The sequence below is a fragment of the Corvus cornix genome, chromosome 1 (genome assembly GCF_000738735.6).
Source record: "Corvus cornix cornix isolate S_Up_H32 chromosome 1, ASM73873v5, whole genome shotgun sequence".
In the NCBI taxonomy this organism is placed as follows: domain Eukaryota; kingdom Metazoa; phylum Chordata; class Aves; order Passeriformes; family Corvidae; genus Corvus; species Corvus cornix.
This window is the reverse complement of record NC_046332.1, coordinates 43,825,160-43,833,352: the sequence shown is the minus strand read 5'-3', so window position 1 is coordinate 43,833,352 and position 8,193 is coordinate 43,825,160. Positions and strand designations below refer to the sequence as shown.

General features: G+C 44.3%; 1 long non-coding RNA gene across 1 annotated transcript; it reads right to left on the bottom strand.

Moving 5' to 3' along the window:
* Nucleotides 1-210: 210 nt before the first annotated feature.
* LOC109144738 lies at nucleotides 211-7,930 on the bottom strand. The gene is made up of 3 exons (XR_002045668.3): nucleotides 7,672-7,930; nucleotides 1,252-1,416; nucleotides 211-342 (listed from the first exon to the last, which is right to left on the bottom strand). It is a non-coding gene; the product is annotated as an uncharacterized LOC109144738 (long non-coding RNA).
* Nucleotides 7,931-8,193: the final 263 nt, after the last annotated feature.

Genomic DNA, 8,193 nt, shown 5'->3' with positions numbered 1-8,193 from the left:
CTACAGGCAGTGTTATGAGGCCCGTTGCTTTGGGAAACAGGTACAGGACAGATGTACAGGACAGGTCATTCCGCATCAGTGCAGTCCTTCCCGCCTGGGCAGCAAGAACAGCGCAGTCCATTGCGACCTGCACTAATTTTCCTCAGGAATGCACACCAGCTCCCAGTGGGCACACCTGCAGGCAACACTTGGCAGACATCCCACCTCAGCCAGGCCAGGACTGCTGTGTTCAGTCTCTGTCCTTGGCGATGATAGTGAGGCAGATGAGGGATCTTCGGACCGTCTCTTACAGCGTCAAAAGGAGCAAAGGTATAACAGCTGTGCGCAGATCACTCTTCTGTCCTACAGAGAGGGAGAGAGGAAAAAATCAAACGCGTTCCCTACTGATTCTCTGCTGCTTTCTTTTAAAACATATTTAGAGTAATCTTTTAAGTGTCCAATTCTACGCTGAATATTTTATGTCAATAGAGATACCTCTCTGCAACCAGAATGCACAAAAGCAACCCACAAATACAGTCGCACACAATATATCTTGAGAAGTATAATAGTATTTCTTCACTCCTCTGCATGTCTCTAGCTCCAGTATATCAGAATCATCTCTTGGCATCTTGCTTAGTGACAATAAATTCGGCTCAGCATCTATGATCCAGAGCCAGTAAGCATCTTTGGTCCATACCTAGCTGCTAACTCATCCTCTAGTAATCCAAGGCTTCTCGCCTGTCTATGTACTTACAATGAAGCAAGTCATTGGGAAGTCAGACAGATGCAATCCCAGAAAGCAGTACCAATTAATTTTCTTGCCCCTTTCTCCAATTAGAGCATGGTATAGTGCCTGTGTCTTCGGTGTGACCATCACCTCACTGAGTTAGGTACTGTATAAAAACAAGTACCAAAAGCCTCTGTCTCAAACAAATAAACCACGTATAAATTAGCAGGCAACACGCAGTAGAACAAAATGGCAATATCAGGCTGTCAGAAAGGATTCTTGGTGCACAGTTGCCTGCTCACTGTCAAGATTTCTGTGACAAAAGATATATTTTCCAATTTTTTCTTTACAGCATAAATATAAATAGTTGGTGATGATGAAAGAAACCCAGAGACCTTGTAAATTAAATCACACTGAATAAGACCCTGCATAAACAACATAAGCTGGCAAAAGCTTGAAACATGTTTCTGATCCCCTTCTTTAAACAGAAAAATATCTTCCTAATAAATGACTGGTGGCATCAACATAAAAAAATACTTTTGTACCTTCAAATACAATTCTGCCCAGAAGGCTATGATGCATAGGAGTATATATTCAGACCAACACAGACATTTACAGTGAGTGAAGACACCAAATCTGTCTCTTGTACAAGCACGTCTGCTGGTTTGATCACTACTCCCAGGAAGTAGCCAAGCAGTTAGAGCCGGTTCCTAGCAATGGAAGAAATATTAGAAACAAGGCAACATAAATTAGTAGAACACAAATGAAAATGGAAAGTGTGGGTTTCTCTTTATCTTTCTCCTATTTTTTTACTTCACACACTTTATTTCAGGGAAGTGTGAAAGAGAAGATTTCATCAGCCAGACAGAAGCTATCTCTGTTGCTTGCAAAGGCATTGTGGGTCACAGCAGCTGCTGGGACATCCCCTTCAGGAGATTTGTACACAGGGAAGGTTCTTCATCCTGCATTGATGTCTGCTGTACACTGTTTACTATGGGCATATAATCATGCTCTCTATAATCCCCCATGACCTTTCAAGAGACAGTGTCCTTTATCATAGAAGACATAAAGGACATCCATTTTTCATGTGATCCAAAGCACAAAAACCTCATTCGAAATGGATCATGAGACACCCATTTATGAAATCAATGTAAGCGTGCCATTCAAATTTTTGCTCCTTTAGGTGATTGATTTGTCTATGCTACATGGTATACAGGTATGACAAACAACGGCTTCTCTCTCTTGTAATATTATTTTCTGTTAGTGATGTGTTCTAAGAGGTCTATAGACTGGCACCTATGACACATAAATGTGCTTCCAGAAATAGACAGAGGGAGAGACTTCCTGAACAGAAACTTCTCGGCATTCCAATTTCATGGAATATGATACTCCAAAAAGTCGATCCTTGAACCTGATTGAGAATGATAAAGGAAAAAAAAAGAAGGGCCAAATTCAACTTTTTCAGCACCTCAAAGGCCTTGGAGTGAGTCTCAAGACTTGATATGAGCTTGAAGAGGCTCCAGTTATGCATTAACCTTGCTGACAAATGAGTAAGGTAAAGTTGCAAGGTGCAAGATTGGCAATTTGTTATGATGACTTATTTAGTAAATACTGTGTTGAACAGCAGCATAACAGTGAGAAAATACTTCTTGTAAATCCTCACACAAACAAAGAACAGCAGTCTTCTAGAAGCTGCAAAGAAAATACGTAGCATCATTTTTCAGAACAGCTTGGAAGAATTTAACTACAAATGCAGTACACAGGGGTGATTTTAGTAGGATGACTTAGGGACTCCTAAACCTCACTTACTACTTTCCACTCTCCACTGGCACCTCTTGCATACATGAGCTTCCTCTGGACAGGGCACATGGGCAGCCCTGCTCCCTTTCACTGGCTCTCAGTGCACAAGATAAATGGGCTTTGGCCCAATGAAGCAAATGGAAAAACTCTCGTTTCAAGATGATTTTTGCAGAGGAATTCTCCTTGAAGAGGCTGTTAATGAAATGGTATCTGTGATTGCCTCTCTGCTCTGATGGTCCTGTTGTACCAAATTCCAGTAAGACATAGACACGTAGCCTTGGAAGTCTCCACATGCAAGTTCTACAAGGAAATGCAGTTCTGCGTGCTCCACAGACTTTCCTACTTGCTACAGGTTTGAAGCAGAATTGACTCAGATCTAAACTGAAGGCTCTTCCTGTGCCTATTAATCACCTTTCCTCAGGCAGCGTTTTTGCAGCTGCCACTACATATATTCTGTGGGCACCCATCCACCTTTCGCACCTCCCAAAGTCACACCATAATCACTAGCACTGATTTTTCATCCTAGGTGGTAGGACAGATCTTCTAGGGCAGCTAGAAGTGATAACTAACTCACGTAATTATCCTGACACTTTGCCGCGCTCTCAGTCAGTCGACTAGTGATTTAAATTACAATGACACTTTAGTAATATTCAGATCAATCAACTTTCTGACCAAGATATTATTTATATCTTGTCATAGAAAATAAAACCAGAAGAAGCCACTGTGATTATCTCTTCTGATCCATGCAGAAGATTCAGGATCAAGACATGAGTCCAAAAAGAAATACACCATATCCTGTACAAACTTATCATGTGTTTGCTGAGATGGATAACTTAACTTGCAAGCTTTGGGAAGCTGCTCCTATGTTACTCAGGAGAGTGGCTAAGCTCGCATCATTTTGTGAGAAAAAATCCTTTTGAATTTGTAATTACTGTGTAATTTGAAATGTCTTTAAAAATAAGATAAAAGGGAAGCATTCACATGCATGGGGAGTAGCATATAGAGAATGAAGGTTTCTTTTTATGTCCCTATTAGTCTGTTTGATCCTCTTCAGTTTCTATAATTGCCCTCCATGTGATTATCTGCAGCACAATACATTTCAAGTTCAGTGCAGACTAGAATTGTATTGTAATACAGAGGCTGCTTTGTCTTCAGTACTTCTTTAATAAATTCGTAGTCAGCAGCAGCATTATTTGGTAAATAATATAAAACCATGACAGGTTTGCTTAAAGCAGGAAAAACCTCAGGGTGACTGAGGTGTAAGAAACAGCTCTGAATGAGCAATTCAAATGGAGGAGGCATTTAAATAACCAACTTCCTTTCGATAGGATTTTCCTGCTGCAGTGGAAGAAAGGAAAAATGAATAATAACCAAAACCTTCTTTCTTGCCTGAGCTGTCCCTGACTGCATGAAATAATGGGCTTCCATTCAAGAGAGGAATAGCACTGAGACTATCCTCATAGCTGAAAGGAAGAGGAGAAGGAGGTAAAGAGGCCTAGGCTCTGGGCACAGGAGGGTGAGGGGTGATTTTTAATACCTGTATTGATGATCTGGACTAGGCGACCAAGTGCACACCCAGTAAACTTGTAGATGACACCAGGTTGGGTGGGAGTGTTGATCTGCTGAAGTGCAGGAAGGCTCTGCAGAGGGATCTGGACAGGCTGGATCAAAGGGCCAGGGCCAATTGTGTGAGGTTCAACAAGGCCAAGTGCCAGGTCCTGCACTGGGGTCACAACAACCCCAGGCAGTGCTACAGGCTGGGGGGAGTGGCTGGAAAGCTGCCTGGTGGAAAAGGACCTGGGAGTGCTGGTCAACAGCAGCTGAACATGATCCAGCTGTGCCCAGGTGGGCAAGAAGGCCAATGGCATCCTGGCCTGGATCAGCAGTGGTGTGGCCAGCAGGACCAGGGCAGTGACCGTCCCCCTGTACTCGGCACTGCTGAGGCCACACCTCCAGTCCTGTGTTCAGTTCTGGGCCCCTCACTGCCAGAAAGACATTGAGGGGCTGGAGCGTGTCCAGAGAAGGGCAGCGGAGCTGGGGAAGGGTCTGGAGCACAAGTCCTGTGAGGAGCAGCTGAGGGAGCTGGGAGTGTTTAGCCTGGAGAAAAGGAGGCTCAGGGGGAACCTTGTCACTCTCTACAGCTGCCTGAAAGGAGGGTGTAGCCAGGTGGGGGTCGGTGTCTTCTCTCAGGCTACAAGTGACAGGACAAGGGGAAAGAGCCTCAGGTTGCACCAGGGAAGGTTTTGATTGGATACTAGGGAAAATTCTTCATGGAAAGGGTTGCCAGGCTTTGAAACAGACTTCTCAAAGAAGCGGTGGTGTCATCATCCCAGGAGGTATTTAAAAAACATGTAGATATGGTACCTGGGGGACTTGGTGTTGTGGTGGACCTGGCAGTGCTGGGTTAATGGTTGGACTCAACAATTTTGAAGTTCATTTTCATCCTAAACAATTCTATGACTCTGTCATACCACAGTACCTTCACCACCTTTGAGCCACCCATGCCAACTATGCTGCTCAGCATCTGCTATGCTGCTTCCAAACTATCCACAGATAATTAATGTTTTCCAGGAGCAGGACTGGGATAAGGGCTGGAGGTCTTTCAGAAAGGATAGTCAAATAGGTGGAAATAAAAAGGGAGGCAAAGGTAGGTAGATGTCTCTGCTGCAGTGTGAACATGCTTCACAAAACTTACCAATAATAAAAGGCAGCAGCAGCCATCTCCAGTGCTGCCTGCCTACCTAGTCAGTGACAATACATATGGGATTTAGTCACACATCTGCTGCAGGAGGCCACGTACATCACACAGTGATCACTTAACAAATAGGAGATAGCCATTCCCTTTAAATACAAATTGTGTCAAACTGTACGACAGCATCCAAAAATAGGATAAGCTCTAAAACTGTCTTTTGAATTGTCTTCTGCTTGACTGGAAACTGGAGGAAGAGCAGTAGGCTGTGAAGCAAACACCTTTTGGTGCAGAGACCTACAGAAAGGCCACTCCATGACCCATTTATGCAAATCAACCCATAAGGCAATACTCAGCATTTTCTCCTAACACTCTTAAATGAGAATCGACCATTCACTGGGTACCACTTCAAAAAATAATCCTCATCTCTTACAAATGACAAGCTGACGACTATTTATATCTTCAGTTTACTGTTGCTGCCTAATTCAATTTCATCCTAATCATTTGTATTTGGGAATTTGCTTTAAAAAATAATGAAAAAGAAAAAGTATATTAAGGCACATGGTTGGGAATAAGACAAAGAAAACACACTAGAAAGTATTGATGAGAAATGCAGATGACGTGTTTGCAGTCAAATGCCTAGCAGTATATGACTGAATGGTAATCCTGGTTCTTTAACTCTATGTTTACAGCAGTCATTACAGGAAAGCAAAACATGGCCACATACACAAACATAGACAACCTAGACACACACATGCATGTGAGAAAAATACCCTCTGAAAATCAGCCCAGTCTGAAGGAATGGGAGTTAAAAGCCCTCCCTTTAAGAGTCCAGTAGAAGAGAAAATGCAGGAACTGACTGAGTTTACCAAATCTTAGTGGTGCTTTTCTGGCCAGATGTCTCTGGTCTTTGACTGTGACAGAATACCTTTTCAAAAACATTTCCAATTTCTTCTACAACTTCAAAGAGGATGTTCTGGGCAAAAATGGACAAAACTCTACCTTGTTTTCTGTGAAGTCTGGAAGACTGTAAATCTGGAAAGGGAAAGTATTTTTGGATGACTTCCAGGGGTGTGACATACTTAGCTCAGTCCTGCTCAGGAGACCTTTAAATCTTTATCACTGAATCCTTCCCCAAAATGGAAAAGAAGAAACAGGACCAGGGTCTAAAGGCATGGAAAGGATGGCACAACGTGGCTGTGAACAAAACCGGCTTGGTCAGGTTGGGTATGAGGAAAAAGCAGAGAGGCAAGGTGGGTCTCCATGACAGTGAGGAGGGGTGGCAGAAAAGAAGAAGACAGAGAAGCCTGGTGGATGAAGGGAAGGCAGTGGATGTAGTTTTCCTGGATTTTAGTACAGCTTTTGATACTGTCTCCCACAGCACCCTTCTGGCCAAGTTGTCCAGCCATGGGATGAGTGGATTCACGGTGTGCTGGGTGAGGAACTGGCTGAAGAGCACAGCTCAAAGGGTTGTAGTGACTGGGGCTACATCTGGTTGGCCACTGGTCACCAGTGTTGTTTGTCAGGGATAAATTCTCAACCCAGTTCTGTTCAATATATTTACCAATGATCTGGATGCAGGAGCTGAATACACCATTAGCAAGTTTGCTGATAATACCAAACTGGGGGCTGCTGCTGACTCTCTTGAGGGACAGGAGACCCTGCAGGGGGATCTAGATAGATTGGAGCATTGGGTTATTATTAATGAGATTAAATTTAACAAGTCCAAATGCTGGTTCCTTCACCTAGGACAGAGTAGTGTCAGACACAAGTATAAACAGGGACAGGAGTGGCTGGAGAGCAGCCCTTCAGAGAGGGGTCTGGGGGTGCTGCAGCTCAGTTTGGGTCAGCAGTGAGTCCTGGCAGCCAGGAGGGCAAAGCCCATCCTGGGGCAGAGCCCATCCTGGGGTGCATCAGGCACAGTAGGTCCAGCCAGGCGAAAGATGGGATTGTCCCCCTGTGTTCAGAGCTGGTGCAGCCTCACCTCAAGGACCATATGCAGTTCCCTGCCCCACAGTTTAAGAAGGATGTGAAGGCACCTGAATGCATCTAAAGGAGGGCAACAAAGCAGGGGAAAGGCCTGGAAGGACTGTCCTGTGAGGAGCAGCTCAGGACTTGGGGCTTGTCTAGTTGGAGAAAGGGGACTGAGAGGCAACCTCATTGCTCTCCACAGCTTCTGAGCTCTTCTCCCTGTTATCCAGTGGCAGGGTGTGTGGGAATGGTTCAAAGCTGCACTAGAAGAGCTTCATACTCTGCATTAGGAAGTATGTCTTGTCTTGGTTTGAGACAAATTAGGAGGATATGTCCTCTGAGAGAAGGCAGGTTTCAGCAGCCCCTCCCCCGCCAGGTTCAGAAAGAAATTCCTTAGAGGAAAGTAAAAAAAACCTATTCATTTAACAAGCAAAGTGCACTCAGGCATGGAAAAAAAAAAGAATGAATGATGTTAAATAATAAAACCTCTTGCTGTGAAGAAAACCTGTGTAGTTTCAGAGTTCTTTGTAGGTGGTGGCTCTGCTCTCTCTCCGGAGCTGCGGTGCAGCTTGGGCCCCTCCAGGCCACAGTGTAAGGCCTCCCGGTGATGTTCCGGTGTTGCTGAACAGTCCAGAAGAGAAGAAGCCAAAGTCCCAGGAAACTTCTTGCTTTAGCTAATGAACAAGAAGCTAGCTAAAAAGAAAAGAAATGTAACTGTCTCTCTCCTGAGAAACAGAGCTGAAAGCTGGTTAAAAGCAGGAAGGTGCTTTTTTCGGCTCTCTAGCAGCAGCAACACAGGGGAGTGTGTATCTGTGTCCTTGAAAACAAAACCTCTTGGCTCTTTTTTTTCCCTTTATCTCAGACCCAGCTTAAAGACACAGGAAGGCACAGGATTCATGTCTGGCATAGGGCAGATGATAGGGAATACAGTAGCATGCAGTCACCCCAGGACATGTCTTTACCAAGAGGGTGGTCAAACACTGGAGCAGGCTTCCTGTAGAGGTGGTGGGTGCTCCAAACCTGTCAG